At 43.2% G+C, this 21,683-nt stretch overlaps 1 long non-coding RNA gene across 1 annotated transcript; it reads right to left on the bottom strand.

Annotated features, from left to right (window-relative positions):
- Nucleotides 1–3,053: 3,053 nt before the first annotated feature.
- Nucleotides 3,054–21,264, bottom strand: LOC142761042 (uncharacterized). Its single transcript, XR_012883486.1, has 2 exons — nt 21,125–21,264; nt 3,054–3,205 (listed from the first exon to the last, which is right to left on the bottom strand). It is a non-coding gene; the product is annotated as an uncharacterized LOC142761042 (long non-coding RNA).
- Between the last annotated feature and the right edge of the window lie 419 nt (nt 21,265–21,683).

Below are 21,683 nucleotides of genomic sequence, written 5' to 3'. Positions count from 1 at the left end.
TATTGGGATCGGTAGTCACTGTCCATGGTGCTGAAACAGTTTAACTCTTTCAGCACCCTGGACAGTGACTATCTCCGGACATCGCGTACCGGAATTTTTTTTGTCGGGTTCGGCCAAAACGAGTTCGGCCGAACCCGGTGAAGTTCGGTTCGATTGTCCGGGTTCGCTCATCTCAAAGACACTCCATTTGGATGTTTGGAAACAGAAAAGCATGTGGTGCTTTTCTGGTTACATTCATCCTTTTGACAGCTGGTGCGCTGTTTCAGTCGGTTCGCACGGAAGTGCTTCCGTGCGACCTGCGTGGTTTTCACGCACCCATTGACTTCAATGGGTGCGTGATGCGCGAAATACGCGGAAATATTGAACCTGTCGCGCTTTTTGCGCAGCTGACAAACGCTGCGCAAAAAGCACGGACTGTCTGTACTTCCCCATAGACTTGTATTGGTCTGTGCGTGGCGCGTGAAAACCACGCGGCCCGCACGGACCGAATACACGCTCGTGTGAATCCCCCCTAACACACATATTTTTAACTCCTTGAAGACACGGCCAATTTGAGTTTTTTTTCATTTTCGTTTTTTCCTCCCCACATTCCAAAAGCCATAACTTCTTTGTTTTTTTGTCAACATAGCCGTATGAAGGCTTGTTTTTTTGTGGGACAAGTTGTAGTTTGTCATGGCACCATTTATTGCACCGCATAATGTACTGGGAAGCTGAAAAAAAATATTTGTGGGGTGAAATAGGAAAAAAACTGCGATTATGCCATTTTTAGGGGGGTTGTTTTTACGGTATCCATCAGGTGGTAAAAACGACATGTGCACCTTATTCTACAGGTTTATACGATTATGGCGATACCAAATATATAAGTTTTGTTTCATGTTTTACCACTTTTTTTAAAAACAAACAAATATTTGCTGAAAAAAAAACGATGTTTTGTGTCGCCATGTTCTGAGAGCCATAACTTTTTTATTTTTCCGTCAATTTAGCGATGTGGGGGCTTAATTTTTGCGAGGCGAGCTGCAGTTTTCACCAATACAATTTTGGGGTATTATGCGACTTTTTTTAATCACTTTTTATTTAATATTTTTGGGGAGCTATGGTGACCAAAAACAGCTATTTGCGTGGTCTATAATAAAAAATGTACGGCGTTCACCGTCATTTTTTTTTAACATTACTTTAGGGGAAAAATGGGAAAAGGGTTTTTGTTTTTGGACTTTTAATACTTAAAAACATAAAAAAAAACTTTATTTAACTGTCCTTTGCTTTTTTTATTAGTCCCCCCTAGGAGACTTGAACCAGCGATCGTTGCATCGCTTGCAAGATATACTGGCGCCCCCCTGATTCTAACAATTTAAAGTCACGATTGAATGCGGTATTTAAGGTGTTAAACGGGCGGAATCAAAGTGAACTGTGAGGTGTCGGCTCTATAACACAGCCCTCACCCGCAGAGTATAGAGCACGCTCAGCCCATAAGCGTGCTCCATACTTCCCCTTGGCGACAGCAACGTAATAGTACGTGGCATGTTGATCTTGTTTCCATTCAAATAGATGTATGCAAAAATAACTAAAAGCCATCTATTTATCTTCTTATGTGGTATCAATAAATTTAACATCATTATTTATCTTCTTTCAAATATGTGAGATCCGCAAATCAAGACAACGGAGAAACCATCCAAGAATGCATTAGGCTGGATTCACACGAGCACATTACGTCCGTAATGGACGGAACGTATTTCGGCCGGTGGACCCGGACCGAACACACTGCAGGGAGCCGGGCTTCTAACATCATAGTTATGTACGATGCTAGGAGTCCCTGCCTCGCTGCCGGACAACTGTCCCGTACATAACTATGATGCTAGGAGCCCGGTTCCCTGCACTGTGTTCGGTCCGGGATTAGCGGCCAAAATACTTTTTGTCCATTACGGACGTAATGTGCTCGTGTAAATCCAGCCTTATTGTCATGTTGTTGATTTTGAGGTTTCTTTGCCTCATGTTAATAATTTAAACGTATACATACATTTCTTATAAAGTGTCTCTCTTACTTATTAGTATCCAACGTGCCCTCTCTCTCTCCCGATGTGCCCCATGGTTTGGAGCGCAGAAATAAGTAGTATGTAACATAAAGTATAGCACATCAATGGCAGAATGATGTTCTGTCCATGGCTGACATCTAAATATGAATTAGAGTGTTTATGTGATATATTGGGGATCACAACCCAATGTTTTTAAGATCTTATGAACTGTGATAGCAATATTAATTTACATTTTAATCAACTGTCATATTATTATTATTATTATTTTAAATATATATACCAAAGACAGAGAACAAGTAACAGCACCAGGACTTCAGCGTTAGGGAGATGTTGGATTATTCACCACCAGGTGGAAGAATGAGCAACGTTTCGGTTCACACCTGAACCTTTCTCAAGCTAATTCAAACAGTGTATAATACCACATATATATAGGACGATACACAGAGTATACAGTGAACAGTGCAATTACATAATACGCATAAAAAAATGAATCCATATATCAAGTATGTTCATACAATTAGTGAAAACATATATTAAAGTGACCAGTGCATTTATTTCAATACAACATCTCTCAGTATGAGATATAAATGTGTATATAACACAGGTAATACTATAATTACCCTATTCAATGATATCATATCCTAATGAAGGGGCGGAGCAGAGGAATCATATCCAAAACTAGTTAAAGTACAGAAAAATAGGACTTGTACTATAGGACTTACATTATCGGCTCTCAGTGACGCATAGAGCAAGCAATTTTAATATAAATACCCTGCCACCAATATGTATGTATAATTGTATGTCTATATATAATTCTAAGACTCAATATGGAGTCTAGAAAAAAAGGGCCACGGACTATAACAAAAGTAGGGAAAATGGCTGTATCCAAATAGGACAAACAACCATATATCCTAAAACAAAGGTTAAAGTGGTATATCCCACCCGTCTATGAATTTACATAGGACCCTATAGATATTAGTAATAGAACAAGACATATATAAAGGTAGGGGAATCATATATAAGTTCAAAGTGCCATATAAACTTTATTCCAAATCTTTTCACAGAGAGCATGGATTATACAAATATGTAAATAATAAATAATCTATAGAGCATAACTAGCTGAAAAAACGTAGCCTCTGCTCCCATGTTGTACATCCCTTCATATGGATCAGTATCTGTAATAAAAAGAAGAAAAATTTCATAGTGAAAAAATAGATATATATAAGAATATGAAATTACGATTCAAATCCAGGGTTACGTGAATTTAAAACCAATAGAATACTGGATAAAAATTATCTTTAGTATACTAAAAAACAACCTACCTATACTCAAGAAAATGCAGCAGACTCATGGACTATCAAATATGTGGGAAATATGTGTAATCCACATTGAGCCCCTTTGGGGCCATGGTTCCAAGAGTGAGTATCCACTCAAGTTCTATCACCTCCTCGTCTATGTTGGGGAACGGAGTCAATAATTTTAAAACGCATTTGGGATACATTATGTTTACAATCTATAAAGTGTCTAGATACTGGTAGATCTCTTCTCTTGGTTTTAATATTAGATTTATGATTCCTCATTCTGAGAGTTACTTCGGTTGTGGTTTCACCCACATAATATAAACCGCAAGGGCAAATCAATAAATAGATTGCAAAGGTAGTTTTACAAGTATAAAAACCCTGAATTTTGAAAGTTTTTCCAGTTTGTGGATGACAGAAACTATCTCCTTTGATCATATGATTACACATGTTACATCCCAGACAGGGAAAGCATCCACGTTTTGAAGGGGCTAAAGTGCTTTGTGACATTTACATTTTTGGTCCAATATCTGCCTTTACCAACCTATGTCTAATAGTTTTACCTTTACGATATGCTAACAAGGGTGGTTCTTGAAATTCCTTAATAAAGGGAAAGGCCCTGGTCAATAAAGGCCATTCTCTTTTTAAAATATTACCAATTTCAGAACTGGAAGTCGAAAAAGTAGAGACAAATGGTATGCGAACATAATTTTTATGTCTCGCTGACTGTCTATGTAGTAGTTGTTGTCTATCAATTGAAAATACTTGCTCTTTGTGTATATTAAGCATATCCACCGGATATCCCCTGCTAATGAATTTATTACACATTTCGTCAACTCTATTGGATAACTGATCCTCATTACTCACAATTCTTCTAACTCTGAGAAGTTGACTAAATGGCAATGATCTCACCATAGCCCTAAGATGTCCACTGTTATAGTGCAATAGACTATTTCTATCTGTTTTTTTAGAGAATATATCTGTAGATAAAATACCGTCATGTAGATGGATTTTGGTGTACAAGCCATCTACATGACGGTATTTTATCTACAGCATTTGGTTTTTTGCACAGTGCTGCTCCTATTGTTTGTTTGATCCTATATATATATATATATATATATATATATATATATATATTATCTAAGAGGTCTTTTTCTAAGGTTTTGAAAAATTTGTGTGTAAAAGTATATTCACACAACCTATTTTCAGCCATTTTTCGGGCCGTAAACGTCCCGAAAAATGAATGAGAAATCGGAAGCAGAACGCCTACAAACATCTGCCCATTGATTTTAATGGGAAATACGGCATTCTGTTCCGACAAAATGATCTAAAAACCCTGAACGATACCATAACGTGGTAATATTGCTCACCTAAATATAGGGTCATTTGGGACTTCATAGAAGCAATAACGTACTTGCACACTTCGATGGGCTTAAGTAATCTTTTTATGACATCTACTGCCTGTTCTGTACTGTCTGCTGTGCGCGGGGCTTTCCCCGGCGCATGCGCGTTGTGCGCGGACAGTGGTCGCTCTAAATGACTGTTTTGTTGCACTGCGCATGCGCGGGATACCGCATCTCGTGAACGTGACGTCAGCCCCGGCGCATGCGCACTGCATACGAACGGATGCTGCTTTGAGCGGCTGCATGGCGCCCACCGGATAGAGTTAGGTAAGTCCGCCTGATTGTGCACACACCATAGGATAATTGTAAGTAATGCTGTGTCTTTAAAAAGTAAAAATGTACCTCATAACAAAAATCACCCCTGAGAAAGCCACATTGTGGCGATACGCGTGGGGCATCCAGTCCCCTCTTCCCCTCCTTGGCTACTCCGCAACTACGCTGTATTCATGCAGATGGTTTGATGCAACATTTCTTTCATTCATGTTTATGTATTAGTAACATATGCTGAGGGAATTAGGTGGTATTGTGGGGGGCTTTTTGTTGGCCGTTTATCAGGGTGGCAACCCCCAAGAGATTATGTCTAACATGTTTATGCTATTTTAAATGTTTTTAAATTGTCTATGTGGTGCATTTACTTTCAATAAAATATATTTTTGTGGTATACATAGTGACCTTATAGTATTCTTTGCCTTATATACATACCCATTTGTGTTTTGTCCTAATTCTTAAGTATAGGCAGTTGCTTCAGCTATCTTCCGTCATTTCGTGTTCTCAATAATTACCCCCTCCGACGCTATATAATGAGGCATAATAGGTTTTAGATTCTTCCGCTATCTTCTCTGAGATGTGTATTTTATCTCCTTAGATCCTGTTATACATGGTATAAAGGATCTCACTTTATACCATGATTTATTTTCAAGCTCATAAAATGACCTCTTGCACTTGTCCAACATATATTTTGGTCTTTCCTAGCAGGCACCTTCATAGCTGCTCCCTTGTCTGCCGCAATGCTGTGCTTACTTCCTGCGCCAGGGTCATCATCAGGGGCGTAGCTAAAGGCTCATGGGCCCCGATGCAAAGGTTCTTCCTGGCCCCCCCCCCCCCCCAAACTTCTCATGGCCGATAGCCTGCAGATTTCAGCTGCATCGCTGGGTCTTTTAAGTGAACCAACAATGCAGCACTAGCAGCCGGGGGAGCCACAAAGGTCTTGAAACATCAGGGGAAACAGCCCCAATACATATACCCCCCAAAAAAATGTGTGTGCGTGTATGTGTATGTATATATAGGAGACAGCATATCTATAGCACTACAACCCTATAGCTATGGATAGGATTAGATACAGTGGCTCAGCAGACAGTATCACATATGACAGGATTAGATACAGTGGCTCAACAGACAGTATCACACATGATAGCGTTAGATACAGTGGCTCAGCAGACAGTATCACACATGATAGGATTAGATACAGTGGCTCAGCAGACAGTATCACATATGATAGAATTAGATACAGTGGCTCAGCAGACAGTATCACACATGATAGGATTAGATACAGTGGCTCAGCAGACAGTATCACACATGATAGGATTAGATATAGGGCCCAGCTCGTTGACATTGCAGCTCCAGCGCTGGACCCAGGAAAGGTAAGAATAATAATTGTTTTGCTTTTTTTACGTGTTACTAATTATTTTTGTGTGTTTTTGTTTTTTACAAGGTTGGTCATTGGACTATTTCGGATTCGATGACTACTTTGATGACGCCGTTTTTTTTATTTTCAATGAAATGGTTAATGAGGGTTGTGTGTGATTTCTATTTCCTATGTCTTTGTATTTTTCTAAACTTTATTACTACCGCCTTAGTAATGGCCGCTGGCTTATTGACAACGTCCATTACTAAGGTGAGGCTTAGGCCTCATTCACACGACAGGGTCCGAGTGTCGGCCGGGAAAATCGGCCGTTTTTGGCCGATTTTCCCGGCCAGTTTGCATCCGGTTTGCATCCGTTCCGATTCCGTTCCGGGCCGTGTTGCCGTTTTTACCGGCCGATTTGGACCCGATTTGCATCCGTTTTTTCCCCTGTCCGTTTTAAAATCGGATGAATTTCATTTAAATTTGTTGCCACACATAGCCCTTTGTAGATAATGCCACCCAGCCCCCTGCAGGTGATGCCGCCCAGCCCCCTGCAGGTGATGCCGCCCAGCCCCCTGCAGGTGATGCCGCCCTGCCCCTTGTAGGTGATGCCACCCTGCCCCCTGTAGGTTGCACCCACCCCCCCCTTCCAGTAGAAGTCACTGACTTCAATGTCCATATATGGACAGTGTAGTCACTGACTTCTCCTGGAGAGGGATTCCCTGCCACAGGTCGGGGATTCCGCTGCAGAAGTGAGTGACATCGCTGTGTCCATATATGGACAGTGTAGTCACGCACTTCTCCTGTAGCGGCATCCCCGGCCATAGAGTCGGGGATTCCGCTGCAGAAGTGAGTGACTTCGCTGTGTCCATATATGGACAGTGTAGTCACTCACTTCTCCTGTAGCGGAATCCCCGGCCATAGAGTCGGGGATTCCGCTGCAGAAGTGAGTGACTTCGCTGTGTCCATATATGGACAGTGTAGTCACTCACTTCTCCTGTAGCGGAATCCCCGGCCATAGAGTCGGGGATTCCGCTGCAGAAGTGAGTGACTTCGCTGTGTCCATATATGGACAGTGTAGTCACTCACTTCTCCTGTAGCAGAATCCCCGGCCATAGAGTCGGGGATTCCGCTGCAGAAGTGAGTGACATCGCTGTGTCCATATATGGACAGTGTAGTCACGCACTTCTCCTGTAGCGGAATCCCCAATCCCCGGCCGGGGATTGGGGATTCCGACTCCTACAGTGAGCAAAAAAAGACCCTCCTCCTCCTCACATGCACTCTGCACTGTGAGGAGGAGGAGGAGAGAGAGCGCGAGCGACGGTAGACCCGGCCATCACTTGGGACACATTCCAGTGATGGCCGTGTATTACCCGACCCCAAAGACTTCTATGGGAGCCGGGCGGCCAGGTACCCGGCTGAAAATAGGGCATGTCCCATTTTTTGACGGCCGTGTGAATAGCCCCATTAGGGGTCTATTGTTCCTAATGCAGCCGGGTGCCGGCCGATTTATGAACGGCCGGCACCCGGCCGGGAAACCCTGTCGTGTGAATTCCGCCTTAATGTTCGACATGAAGAGGCTAACATTAAGGTCTAATGCACACGACCGTAGTAGTGTGCGCGGCCGTGATTTGCGGATCGGGCGGCCGCGGAATGTCACCCACGAGCTGCCCGCAAATTGTGGACCGCGCAGATGGCCACGTGCATTAATTTCTGAGCCTGGACCGCAAAACACGGGAGTAATAAGACATGTCCGTTCTTTTTGCTGTCCAGGCTCCTGGGCCATGCAAGGATACGGGCCACTGAGCCACGGTGTGCATGGGCCCATTGAAATAAATGGTTCTGCAATTCACCCGCAGATTTGCAGGTGAATTGCATCCGCAAAAATACGTTCGTGTGCATGAGGCCTAACCCCCATTATTACCCTGGTACCCACCTCCAGCAGCCTAGCATTACCAGGGTGAGAAGGGCCATTGTGTTTGGCCTTTCCAAGCCTAATAATGCCAGCCTGCGGCCGCCCAAGTGCCCGGCCATCACTACAGATCATACCCGGCTCTTCCCAGGATCCCTGGTGGCGGTGGGTACCGGGGTAACAATGAGGGTTAGTGCACCGGCTAACGCTAAGCCGTGCCTTAGTAATGGACGTTGTCAATTAGCCAGCAGCTATTAATAAGGCAGTAGTAAAAAAGTTAAAAATACTAAGACATAGAAAAAACTGGTTTATTGAAATAAAAAAAAAACACACAACACTCATAAACCATTTTATTGATAATAAAAAAAAAGTCGTCATCTAAGTAGTCCTCGAATCCGACGTAGTCCAACTACCGAACCTTTAAAAAAAAAAACACAACCACAAAAAAAATCATTAGTAAGGGCCTGTTCACATCACCGCTGCCCTTCCGTCTGAGGTTTCCGTCGGGTAACGCCTCAACGGAAAGGCAAACTGAAACCTCAGCTTCTGTTTCCCTCACCATTGATGTCCATGGTGATGGAAACATTGCTAAAGGTTTCCGTTTGTCAATGTTGTGACAGGGTTCCGTTGTTTTGACGGAATCAGTAGCGCAGTTGACTCCGGTTGCGTCAAGAACAATGGAATCCTCTCAATACGGTGACAAACGGATACCTTTGAGATGCTACGCAGACCCTAATAGTTGGCAGGTCAATGAATGATCAAAAAACTAATGTGCACAGAGGAGACCCAATTTCCCAACTACTGAAAGAAATTTTTTTTGTATATAAAATATAACTTTTATTGATGTATGGGTAAAAATAAAGAGTCCAAGGGACGACAGACAAACATGCACTGTGAGTTAAAATTGTGGCTAAAGTCAGCTTGGCACAAGTTCGTATGCAATCAGTGCTTCTCTAGCCCCATCTTTATCCCCTGATGACGCTGTGTTAACAGCGAAACATGTCGGGGGGGCTTTTGTAATTTTAAAACGCAATGTCAGGCTGGCCTTTACACTGCTATAGACAGTGATACTTGTTTGCGCCTGCATAAAAAACGCCCCGTGGGAATGGAACGCCGTTTTTCCCGTTGAAATTAATGGGCAGATGTTTGGAGGCGTTCAGCACCTGTATTTTCAGCCGTATTTTGGGGAGTTTACGACCCGGAAAACGGCTGAAAATAGCCCGTGTGAACATACCCTAACACATACGGTAGGCTTTAATACAAGCCCCAAGTGCATGTGTGATACGGTTTGTTGGACCCTGTATCTAAGCCTAAGGGAGGCTTAGATACAGGGTCCAGTAGACAGTAATCTTATACAGTATAAGATTATTGTCTGCTGGGGCCCAGTATCTAAGCCACATGGTAGGCTTAAAAGGGGTTGTCCAGTCCCTAAACATTGATGGCCTCTCCTCAGGAGAGACCATCAATAGCTGATGGGTCGGGGTCCGACTCCCGGGACACCCGTCAATTAGCTGTTTTGAAGCGGATGCAGCGCTCGTACAAGCGCTGCTTCCCATTCATTTTCCTTACTTGCTCACACTGGGAATCGCTGACACATCCGTGTCGGCGATTCAGTGTGAGAAAGTGACCGGAATGAAGGGGAAGTAGCTGCACCCTCTTCAAAGCAGCTGATTGGCAGGGGTCCCGGGAGTCGGACCCCGACCCATCAGCTTCAGCAGACAGTGGTATTAAACTTACCCTCCTCTTCCGCCACAGCGGAGGTCCTGACTCCATCCAGGGTCGAGATGTTGTGCGCAGCGCATAGCGTTGTGACGTCATGCGCTGTGACGGCAGGACCGCCGCTGCGCTCCAGAAGGAGGAATGTAAGTACTGTCAGTTACTATAGTAACGTGTAGTTTATTACATAGGCCCCAGTTACTATAGTAACTTTTCACTGATGTGGTGCGGGGGGCTGCAGGCTTCCAGGCCCGGTCGCAATTGCGACCCCTATAGTTACGCCACTGCATCCCATACTCGCAGGGGATTCATATCTGCCATACTGTTCATCTCAAACAATTCTGGTATCTCACTCTCAACTTCAGTCTGTACTATCAGATTATACCGTAGGGATTCTTTAGGATTATAATATTGTCAATTATTGCCTTTGCAAGAATATGTAAATTTGAGTGGGAGCTAAATAAATAGTCTATCCTTGAATACGTATCAAATTTTGTTGAATAGAAAGTATAGCTCCTCTCTCCCAGCTGTAATACGTCCCATGAGTCTATCAATTGATACTGCTGCAGTCATTTTTTTACTTTCCTCAGCATCACATATGGCAGATGTTAATACGTCCACCAATGAGTCTAATGCCATATACCAACCACCCATGTTCCTTCTTTAAACTCCTACAATCGCTCCAACTGTATCTCCACTGTCCTGACCCGATAGCTGTTTGCTAAATTTAATAATGCTAGGGTATAATATCTGTCCTTCACTAGTATTGCTCTTCCTTCTGCATTACAGCTCTGATCCATATATTCCCGCTGGATATCAAAATATAATATAATAAAAAAATACTAGATCCCCCGGATATACAATCCGAAGACTAAGGCCTCATGCACACGACCGTAGCCATGTGCACGGCCGTGATTTTCGGGTCGGCCGGCTGCGAGCCGTCCACAAATCGCGGGACATGCACATGGCCGCGGCCATTATTTTCAATGAGCCCGGACCGCAGAACACGGCCGTAATAAGACATGTCCGTTCTTTCTGCAGTGCGGACTCCCGGGCCGTGCACGGACCGTAAAAACTACGGTCGTGTGCATGGCCCCATAGAAATGAATGGGGCCGCAATTCTCCCGTGGATTTTTGGGGGAATTGCAGCCGCAAAAACACGTTCGTGTGCATGGGGCCTAACTATGATAGCATCTGTAAACCGTCGGCGGGAGGGAGATAGGAAGAGAGAGGGTTGGCGGGAGAGAGAGGTTGGTGTCCACACCAATCTCTTATATTATCCGTGTAAATGCCCCTTAACTTACCCCTTTCCCTATATTTTAGGGTCCCCAACCCCCATCTTTCCCTCCCCTCCCTAGTATGTGTTGTGCCATATTCAACCTTGTGTAAAATACATTAACTGTATATAGAGGCGTAGCTATGTTCTCGTGCACCTGGGGCAAAGAATCAGCTTGGCGCCCCCCCCTCAAACTCTTTCCCGACATCTCCTTCTCACTCACCAGGTTTGCATTCTCAACCAATCAATGAGGTGTAACTTTTTTTTCACTTTTATTTTAATGTAACTGAAGTATAAAGCCATTTGTACATTTTACAAGCAGTATAGTTCTATGTGCGGTCCTTATTTTGCGGTTCCGTGATATGCAGCTGTCTAAATGGCAATGGATGTGTGCTTGAGGCCTTCGGCCTAATGCCCACTTCAGTTTTTTTCATTAGGGTGCTATCCGTTGTTTGAACTGATAGCACCCTGACACATTCATTTCAATGGGTCCATGCACACTTCCATTGTTTTAACGGAACCGTGCCGCCGTTCCCTCAAAAACAGGGAAGGTCCTACGCCTGCCCGTTTTTGACGGAACAGTCTCGGCATTTGCATTGATTTAGTCTGTGAAACAACGGACTGCACACGGAAGCCATCCTTGTGAGGTCCGTGATTCACGGAACCGTCATTAGCGGCAGTACAACGGCAGACGGAAGTGTATATGAGGCCATACAGTCAAATCCTTCCTCCCCACTAAAACACTTTATACAGAATCCCCTCACCCCACACATAATATTTAGGGTATGTGCACACGATAACTGCATTTACGTCTGAAATTACGGAGCTGTTTTCTGGAGAAAACAGCTCCTGAATTTCAGACGTAAATGCATGTACTGGCGTTTTTCGCGGCGTCTTTTACGGACGTAATTTGGAGCTGTTTTTCATTGAAGTCAATGAAAAACGGCTCCAATTACGTCCCAAGAAGTGTCCTGCACTTCTTTTGACGAGGCTGTTATTTTACGCGCCATCTTTTGACAGCGACGCATAAAATGACAGGTGGTCGGCAAAGTACATCGTAAGACCCATTGAAAGTAACGGGCAGATGTTTGCCGACGTATTGGAGGCGTTTTTTCAGACGTAATTCGAGGCGTAAAACGCCTCCAATACGTCTGAAAATAGGTCGTGTGATCTCAGCCTTACAGTCAAATCCCCCTCCAACACAAAAACGATTTATAAAAAAACACACACACACAGGCACACACACCTGTACTTATCAGTCCGGAGCTCCGTGGAGGGATCGTCATGTTATGAGGTGTCACACGTTGCAGGCAGGAGGAGAGCTGTGTTTAAGACTGCTCCTCCCCAGCCCTCTCTTCCTCCATCCTCCCTGCCTGTCTGCTAGCTGGGGCTGAACACTTCAATGGTGTTCTCCTCACAGGCAGAGTGTATGGCTGGCTGCATTATATGACGTCACATGTGACGTATAATGCAGCCGCCCGGAGCACACACGCTCTGCCTGTGCAGGAGAACATCGTGCATTACATTACACAGCTCCCGCTCCTGTCCCATGCGCTGCCCATGGAACTAAACGTCTATGGGGGTACCGGCCCGGAGGGCACATGCCTCCACTCCCCTGGTCGGCGCCCCCCCTTCCTTCCCTTGTAGTTGCGTCCGGGGGAAACATGCCCCCCCCTAGATACGCCCCTGACTGTATATAATATCTTGAGAACACCCACCTACCGCCCCCTCCCTGGCCTTATAGGGTGAATCTTATGACCTAAATATCTACAGTGGAGTAAATAAATTCTATAAAGATCAGCTACATTTGTCTTGGTCCATCTAACCCCTATCTGCGCCAAGTCTATCTTGTTTGTTTGTGGGAAAATACTATCATAAGAGTATAGGGTATGTTCACACGGCCTGTTTTCGTCCGTTTTTCAGGCCTTAAACTCCCGAAAAACGACTGTAAAAAAATGCCGCAAAAATCGCAAACGGCACAAAAAACTTCTGAAAATCAGGAGCTGTTTTCTCTTGAAAACAGCTCCGGAATTTGAGACGTTTTTGACTCTGCGTGTGAACATGCCCTTAGGGTATTTCACACGGCTTATTTTCGGCCGTTTTTCGGGCCGTAAAAATCAGAGGCAGAACGCCTCCAAACATCTGCCCCTTGATTTCAATGGGAAAAACGTTGTTCTGTTCCGATGGGCCGTTTCTTTACGCGGCCGTTTGGAAAAAAGGCCACGTAAAAAAACGGCCGCAAAAAAAAAGTGCAAGTCACTTCTTGAGACGTTTTTGGAGCCATTTTTAATAGACTCTATTGAAAACAGCTCCAAAAACGGCCGTGGAAATCGCGAGTGGCTTAAAAAAGTCTGAAAATCAGGAGCGGTTTTCCCTTGAAAACAGCTCTGTATTTTCAGACGTTTTTGACTCAGTGTGTGAACATACCTTTATTATTATTATTAGGGTATGTGCACACGACCTCTTTTCAGACGTAAATGAGGCGTTTTACGTTCATACGTAGCGTAAATACTGCTGTTTTTGCGCAATGGATTTAGTTGTGGAGAATCCGCTGCATAATACAGTAGCAGTAGAATGGATGAGATTTGAACAAATCTCATCCACACACTGCGTAAATGATGAGAGGAAAAAACGCTCAGAAATTGACCTGCGGTGCGGTTTTTTAATCCGCAGCAGGTTAATTGTAATTGCGTAATCGCTGCTTTTTTGTTGCGGGTTTTCTCCATTGAATTCAATGGGGAGTTTAAACCTGCAACAAATGGCAAATGTTGCGATTTTTGCGGTGGAAAAGCTGCGATTCCGCCGCAAAAATCGCAACTAAGAAAAAAAATAAAAAATCTTATACTTACCCAGAAGTCTGTGCTTCTTCATGCAGGCCGTTCTCGTGGGATGACGTTTCATCATATGTGACCGCTGCAGCCAACAGCAGCCTCCTTCCCGTATTCGCTACCAGCAGTTTGATGTGCTCCCCGACGCCTCTGCCTTAAGGGCATTCTTTCTTTCTTTCTTAATCCTCCTCCTTTTTTTTTTCCTTTTTATACTTTTTATACTTTTATACTTTTTACAGTGAGACCTTATTCACTGAACCTTTTTTTAGTTATGCGCACACTTATAGCACCATTTCCCTTGTCTCCCATGCAGCGGTGACGCAGGCTGTTCAATGCTCATAATGACACAGGTTAGCAGTTCACTTTTTTGTTTTTTACTTCAGTATTTCGTTTTAGGATTTTACTTTACACCCTGCTCTTGGGGTTAATATATCTACTGTGAGTACTTTAATCCTGAGTTCTCCAATTACTTATGCCACAATACCACTTTCTAATGTATGCTCTAGGGAATGTTTAAGTAAATATGTACTCACAGTCAATCTCTTCGCCCTGTTCTTGTTGATAGTGACCTTTGGATATATTTATGTTTAAGCTGCTCAAAGGACTTTTTCTTTGCAGCCACTGTTTCCGTCACCTCCCTGGAGCTTGTGCGGGCTGGCTCTACCCCTTGTTTCTGCTGGAGCATGTGTACGCCTTCGTCAGCCTCAGTAGGTCCCCTGTTGTTATGCATTTCTTGTGCATGGGTCTCAGCTATTTCCCTGTTTACTGCCTTTAGTGTTCTCTCCTGGAGCTGGGCAGTCACACGGGCCCACTCTCCTGACTTCGTGCCATCGAGGCCTTCTGTGTTTGGCGCTAGGCATCGGCCTGTTCCTAGCTGGGTACTGTCAGTTCCCCTGCCATTAGTCTCTGTGTCTTCCCCAGAAATAGTGGGAGCACAGTCAGTTGCACCACTCGCTTGCTGTGGTATCATGGTTCGGCATTACTCCACGTCGGGTGAACGGGGCTTCTTTCAGCGCATCCTGACGTTCATTCCCTCATACCTGCCAGGAAACCGATGCAAACACAGAGAGAACATACAAACTCAATGCAGATGTTGCCCTTGAACCCAAAACCTCATCACTGTAAGGCAACAGTGCTAACCACTGAGCTGCTCTTTACTCAGTAATGCTTCCCCCACTAGTAATGCTGTCCCCTAGTGCCTCATACCCAAGTAAAGGTGCCTCCTAATACATCACTCAGTCTCTTCAGGCCTGCAGCCTATGAGACGCCAGGATGGGATACCTGCCCAGGCAGACGTGATAACATCACTGGTTCACGCCGGCCCGTCAAGAACTCCTGACCTGGCGTCTCATAGGTTGTGGGCCTGAAGTGGCCTGTAGCCTTTGATACTGCATAGCGGGGCAGGGAGCTGTTGGCTTTCTGCCTCTCCATAGTATTTATGTGTCCTGTGGATGACCGGTGCTAGCGGCGTCCCTGCTATTTAATAACACAACATCGTAGTGAGAAAATAATCGCATCTGAGTTCATAATACCTCTATAACAAAGGTTCCCTAGTAATCTTTCCCTATGAAGTCCACAAGGCAATGATTAGCAGTCACTGCATATCGCTGTCCACATTCCTAATAGGGCATATGGACAGGGAATGTCTTCACGAGACAACCCTTTTAAGGATTTATTCCACAGGTTGGTGGAGAAACCCCAAAATATATGTTAAGAACAATATTATGATTTCATGTTGCATTATAGGAAATTAAAAAAAGGATATGGGTATGACTTATTTACATTGCTAACAAAACACGTACGTTTATAAGTACTTTTTATTTTATTTCTGCAGTTTATATAGCACCCACATATTCTGTAGCACTGCACAGACCTTGTCATCACTCACTGCCCCCAAGGGGCTCACAATCTTAATTCCCTATTCGTACGTTTTTGGAGCGTGGAAGGAAACATAATAGAAATATATGCAGATCTTGCCATTGATCATCTTTGAACCTAGAACTTCAGTGCGACCAGGGCAACAGTTCTAACCACTGAGCCACCAATTTTAATATTTTAGACCGTTTTCTTTCAAATATTTAGTTTTCTATTGTACAGAGACTACAGGTACAGGTTAACCATACTTAGTGACACATTGGAAAAACCTGTAAGTAAACCGTATTAGTTTACCGATGACCTATCTGTAGTGTGAAAGAGAAGAAAAATATTAATCTTATGGCTTAATAAAACATGCTGTGAGAATTAATCTAAAACTGCTTAGTTGTCAGCTTAGATTATCTTAAAATATGAGATGTATTTTAATACTGATTGTAAGTAAGACATTTTTCATAGAGAAAAGTTATGAATATAAAGATTATGTTCCATATATAATGAGTAGCACAATCTGACTATCGCTTTTCAAAGAGCTGAGCATGAGCTCCTACCAAAGTAGCTATTGAGATGACAATGATTTGCCAGTCAGTGAGAATATGCACATCTGCGTGGATGACGCAGTTTCCAACAAGTCCGTTCCATTGGTCTGAAAATATACAGTAGCAGACATTCTTAGTAATTGTTTAATGTGATAGTAATTGTAGCATCTGCAAACAACTTAGACTCTGTTCACATTGCAGTTCATGGTATGCAGCTTTAATTTGTGGTGTAACAAAAACAATTTTCCATGGAAAATTGCTCAATCATAACAAAATGATAAAGGTTCTGATATTGAATAAATAATGGTGCCCTCATCTACCATTTATGTGCCCTGGGCATTCTGCCCAGTCCATGGGATTGCAGGTTTCAGTTGTATCCAAGTGTGCCCACGACAGTAAATATGTTTGATGTCTGGAAGGGAGTGCCACACTTCAGATGTAGAGAGAGGCCCTTCAATAGCAGGTGGCACTGACAGCCGCTAGCAAGCGGGGCATTGGAAGACATAGACTTAATACCTAACACACGGGCCATTGTGGTTATCAAGGGGGATCGTGCCTATGATTCCGAACATATTCTCTTTAGATCAGGATTTCCCACATTTTAAGATGCCACTGGATTATGCAGCGACTGCATCCTAGTGCCCCTGACTTCTCAAAGCCCCAGATTAGGGCCTATAGACAACCATGTAGTTTAAGGAACAACCTAGTCAGAGTTCACATTGGTACTGGATGAGAGCAACACAGGTTCTTGAGTAAACTCAGACTTGACACACTTCCTTGTCCCTCTTCTAGCAACTGCAACAGTATTATAAAGGGGGGAATATTTTTTTTTCACACCCACCCAGGGAATTCCTTTAAGACTCATAATATTACACCTGCAATTCAGACTTTGTGGTCTATCATTTAACCCCTTCCCTCTTTAGCCACTTTTGACCTTCCTGACAGAGCCTCATTTTTCAAATCTGACATGTTTCACTTTATGTGGTAATAACGTTGAAATGCTTTCACCTATCCGGGCGATTCTGTTTTCTCGTGACACATTGGACTTTAAGATAGTGGTAAAATTTGGTCGATACATTCAGTATTTAATTGTGAAAAACACGAAAATATAGTGAAAAATTGCAAAAATTAGCATTTTTCTCAATTTAAATGTATCTGCTTGTAAGACAGGCAGTAATACCACACAAAATTGTTGCTAATTAACATCCCCCATATGTCTACTTTAGATTGGCATCGTTTTTTGAACATCCTTTTATTTTTCTATGACCTCACAAGGCTTAGAACTTTAGCAGCAATTTCTCACATTTTCAAGAAAATTTCAAAAGGCTATTTTTACAGGGGCCAGTTCAGTTGTGAAGTGGTTTTGAGGGCCTTATATATTAGAAACCCCCAAAAAGTCACCCCATTTTAAAAACTTCACCCCTCAAAGTATTCAAAACAGCATTTAGAAAATGTCTTAACCCTTTACACATTTCACAGGAATTAAAGCAAAGTAGAGGTGAAATTTACAAATTTCATATTTTTTTGCAGAAATAAATTTTTAATACAATTTTTTTTATAACACAGAAGGTTTTACCAGAGAAATGCAACTCAATATTTGTTGCCCAGTTTCTGCAGTTTTAGGAAATATCCCACATGTGGCCGTAGCGTGCTACTGGACTGAAGCACCGGCCTCAGAAGCAATGGAGCACCTAGTGGATTTTGGGGCCTTATTTTTGTTAGAATATATTTTAGGCACCATGTCAGGTTTGAAGGGCTCTTGCGGTGCCAAAACAATGAAAATCCCCCAAAAGTGACCCCATCTGGGAAACTAGACACCTCAAGGAAATTATCTAGGGGTGTAGTGAGCATTTTGACCGCACAGGTTTTTTACAGAAATTATTGGAAGTAGGCCGTGAAAATTAAAATCAACATTTCTTCAAAGAAAATTTAGGTTTAGCGATTTTTTTTCTCATTTCCACAAGGACTAAAGGAGAAAAAGCATCGCAAAATTTGTAAAGCAATTTCTCCCGAGTAAAACACTACCCCACATGTGGTAATAAATGGATATTTGGACACACGGCAGGGCTTAGAAGGGAAAGAGCGCCGTTTGGCTTTTGGAGCTCAAATTTAGCAGGAATGGTTTGAGAGGCGATGTCACATTTACAAAGCCCCTGAGGGGACAAAACAGTGGAAACCCCCCACAAGTGACCCCATTTCGGAAACTACACCCATTGAGGAAATTATCTAGGGGTATAGTGAGCGTTTTGACCCCACAGGTTTTTTGCATAAATTATTGGAAGTAGGCTGTGAAAATGATAATCTAAATTTTTTCAAAGAAAATGTAGGTTTAGCTAATTTATTCTCATTTCCACAAGGACTGAAGGAGAAAAAGCACCGTAAAATTTGTAAAGCAATTTCTCCCGAGTAAAACAATACCCCACATGTGGTAATAAACGGTTGTTTGGACACACGGCAGGGCTTAGAAGGGAAAGAGCGCCATTTGGCTTTTGGAGTCAACATTTAGCAGGAATGGTTTGCGGAGGCCATGTCACATTTACGAAGCCCCTGAGGGGACAAAACAGTGGAAACCCCCCACAAGTGACCCCATTTTGGAGACTACACCCATTGAGGAAATTATCTAGGGGTATAGTGAGCGATTTGACCCCACAGTTTTTTTGCAGAAAATATTGGAAGTAGGCCCTGAAAATAATAATCTACATTTTTTCAAAAAAAATCTAGGTTTAGCTAATTTTTTCTCATTTCCAGAAGGACTGAAGGAGAAAAAGCACCACAAAATTTGTAAAGCAATTTCTCCCGAGTAAAACAATACCCCACATGTGGTAATAAACGGCTGTGTGGACACACGGCAGGGCTTAGAAGGGAAACAGCACTATTTGGCTTTTTGAGATCACATTTAGCAGGAATGGTTTGCGGAGGCCATGTCACATTTGCAAAGCCCCTGAGGGGACAAAACAATGAAAACGCCCAAAAAGGAACTCCATTTAGGAAACTACACCTCTTGAGGAATTCATCTAGGGGTGTAGTGAGCATTTTGACCCCACAGATGTTTCATAGAATTTATTAGAATTGGGCAGTGAAAATAAAAACAATCCTTTTTCTTCAATAAGACGTAGCTTTAGCGCAAATTTTTTCATTTTCTCAACAAATAAAGGAAAAAAAGAACCCAAAATTTGTAAAGCAATTTCTCCCGAGTACGGCAATACCCCATATGTGGTCATAAACTGCTGTTTGGGCAAACGGCAGGGCTCAGAAGGAAAGGACCGCCATTTGGAGTGCAGATGTTGCTGGATTGGTTTCTGGGCGCCTGTGGGCCCAAAACAGTGGAAACCCCCAGAAGTGACCCCATTTTGGAAACGACACCCCTCAATGCATTTACCAAGGGGTGTAGTAAGCATTTTAACCCTGCAGGTGTTTTGTAGAAATTAGTGTTCACTCGATGTTGCAGAGTGAAAATGGGATTTTCTTCCATAGATATGCCAATATGTGGTGCCCGGCTTGTGCCACCATAACAAGACAGCCCTCTAATTATTATGCGGTGTTTCCCGGTTTTAGAAACACCCTACATGTGGCCCTAATCTTTTGCCTGGACATATGACAGGGCTCAGGAGTGAAGAGTACCATGCGGAGTGGAGGCCTAATTTGGCGATTTACAAAGTATTGGTTCACAACTGCAGAGGCTCAGATGTGAAATAATAAAAAGAAACCCCTGAGAAGTGACCCCATTATGGAAACTGCACCCCTCAAGGCATTTATTAAGAGGTGTAGTGAGGATTTTCACCCAACAGGTCTTTTCCATAAATGAATGCACTGCGGATGGTGCAAATTAAAAATTTATATTTTTCCCTAGATATGCCATTCAGTGGCAAATATGTCATGCCAAGCTTATGACACTGGAGACACACACCCCAAAAATTGTTAAAAGGGTTCTCCCGGGTATGACGATGCCATATATGTTGAAGGAAACTGCTGTTTGGGCACGCTGTAGGGTTCAGAGCCGAGGGAGCACCATTTGGCTTTTGGACAGCGGATTTTGCTTGGTACTAAATTTGTTTGAGTATTGCTGGTGTTTTATAATGTGGGGGTACATGTAAGCAGGGCGGAGTATATAAGGGGCATAGTCAGGTGGTATGAAATTTTTTTTATAATCCATAGATGTGTGTTACGCTGTGAAGCAATCCTTTCCGCACAGGCCAGTGTCGCACTGATAAATGGTGTAATTTCTTATCCCCCTTTTGGTCCACACTCTGCACCTTTGTAGTTTGAGGAATTTTGCTGGGAAGTGTTGTCCTGGTATAATACGGGCACCAGTGGCGGATTAAGTAGACCATGGGCCCTGGGCTGTTACCCAAACTTGGGCCCCCCTTCCTCACCGCCGCCCTGCCGCGCCGTAACTATTTTTGACACTACTTTTTTGGGCAAGCATTAACAGTGTTACGATTTCCCTTGTCACAGGGCTGTGTCCCTACATACTGACAGTATCACACTGTGCAGGGACACAACCTCCTGACAAGGGGAATTGTCTATCAGTCCTGGACTGCAGAAAGACTTTTTGTGAAATACAAGGATTCCTATAATAAACATGTCAGGAGAGGTGACAGATTCTCTATAAATCTAGTGACTCACAGGTGACGACGTCTCAGATTCTAGTAGTTTTTTTCCTCTTTTCTTCTCCATCCGGTCCAGCGCTCATGACGACTTCTCCCGGCCATGACTCATTTCTGCAGAATTTGCCACTCAGACGTCTCCTCACTTTTCCAACATTTCCACACCTATAAACGAAAATAAAGTTATCATGGTGCCACATACTGTGCCCCTAAATATAATAGCACCAAACACTGCGCGCCTGAATATAATACCACACACTGTAAAACACCACATACACACAGCCCCCTGTACATAGTGCCACACACAGCCCCTGTAGATATTACACACCCCCATAGATATCGCCATACACAGCCCCCTCTATATATCACACATCCTCCCCGTAGAGAGCGTTACACACAGCCCCATATAGATAAACTTTATGAATAAAAATTGTAAAATAGCAAAAAAGGTGTGTATAAAAACGATAAAAAACGAACCCTGCATTGTCTACGGAAAAAACGTCGCAAAAATCACGTCGTTTTTATTTATTTTTTATAAAAATGTGTGTTTGGTGCAACTTTGTAATTACGTTTTATTA

This window comes from Rhinoderma darwinii, chromosome 4, assembly GCF_050947455.1.
Source record: "Rhinoderma darwinii isolate aRhiDar2 chromosome 4, aRhiDar2.hap1, whole genome shotgun sequence".
In the NCBI taxonomy this organism is placed as follows: Eukaryota; Metazoa; Chordata; class Amphibia; order Anura; family Rhinodermatidae; genus Rhinoderma; species Rhinoderma darwinii.
This window is presented reverse-complemented; position numbering and strand designations above follow the sequence as displayed.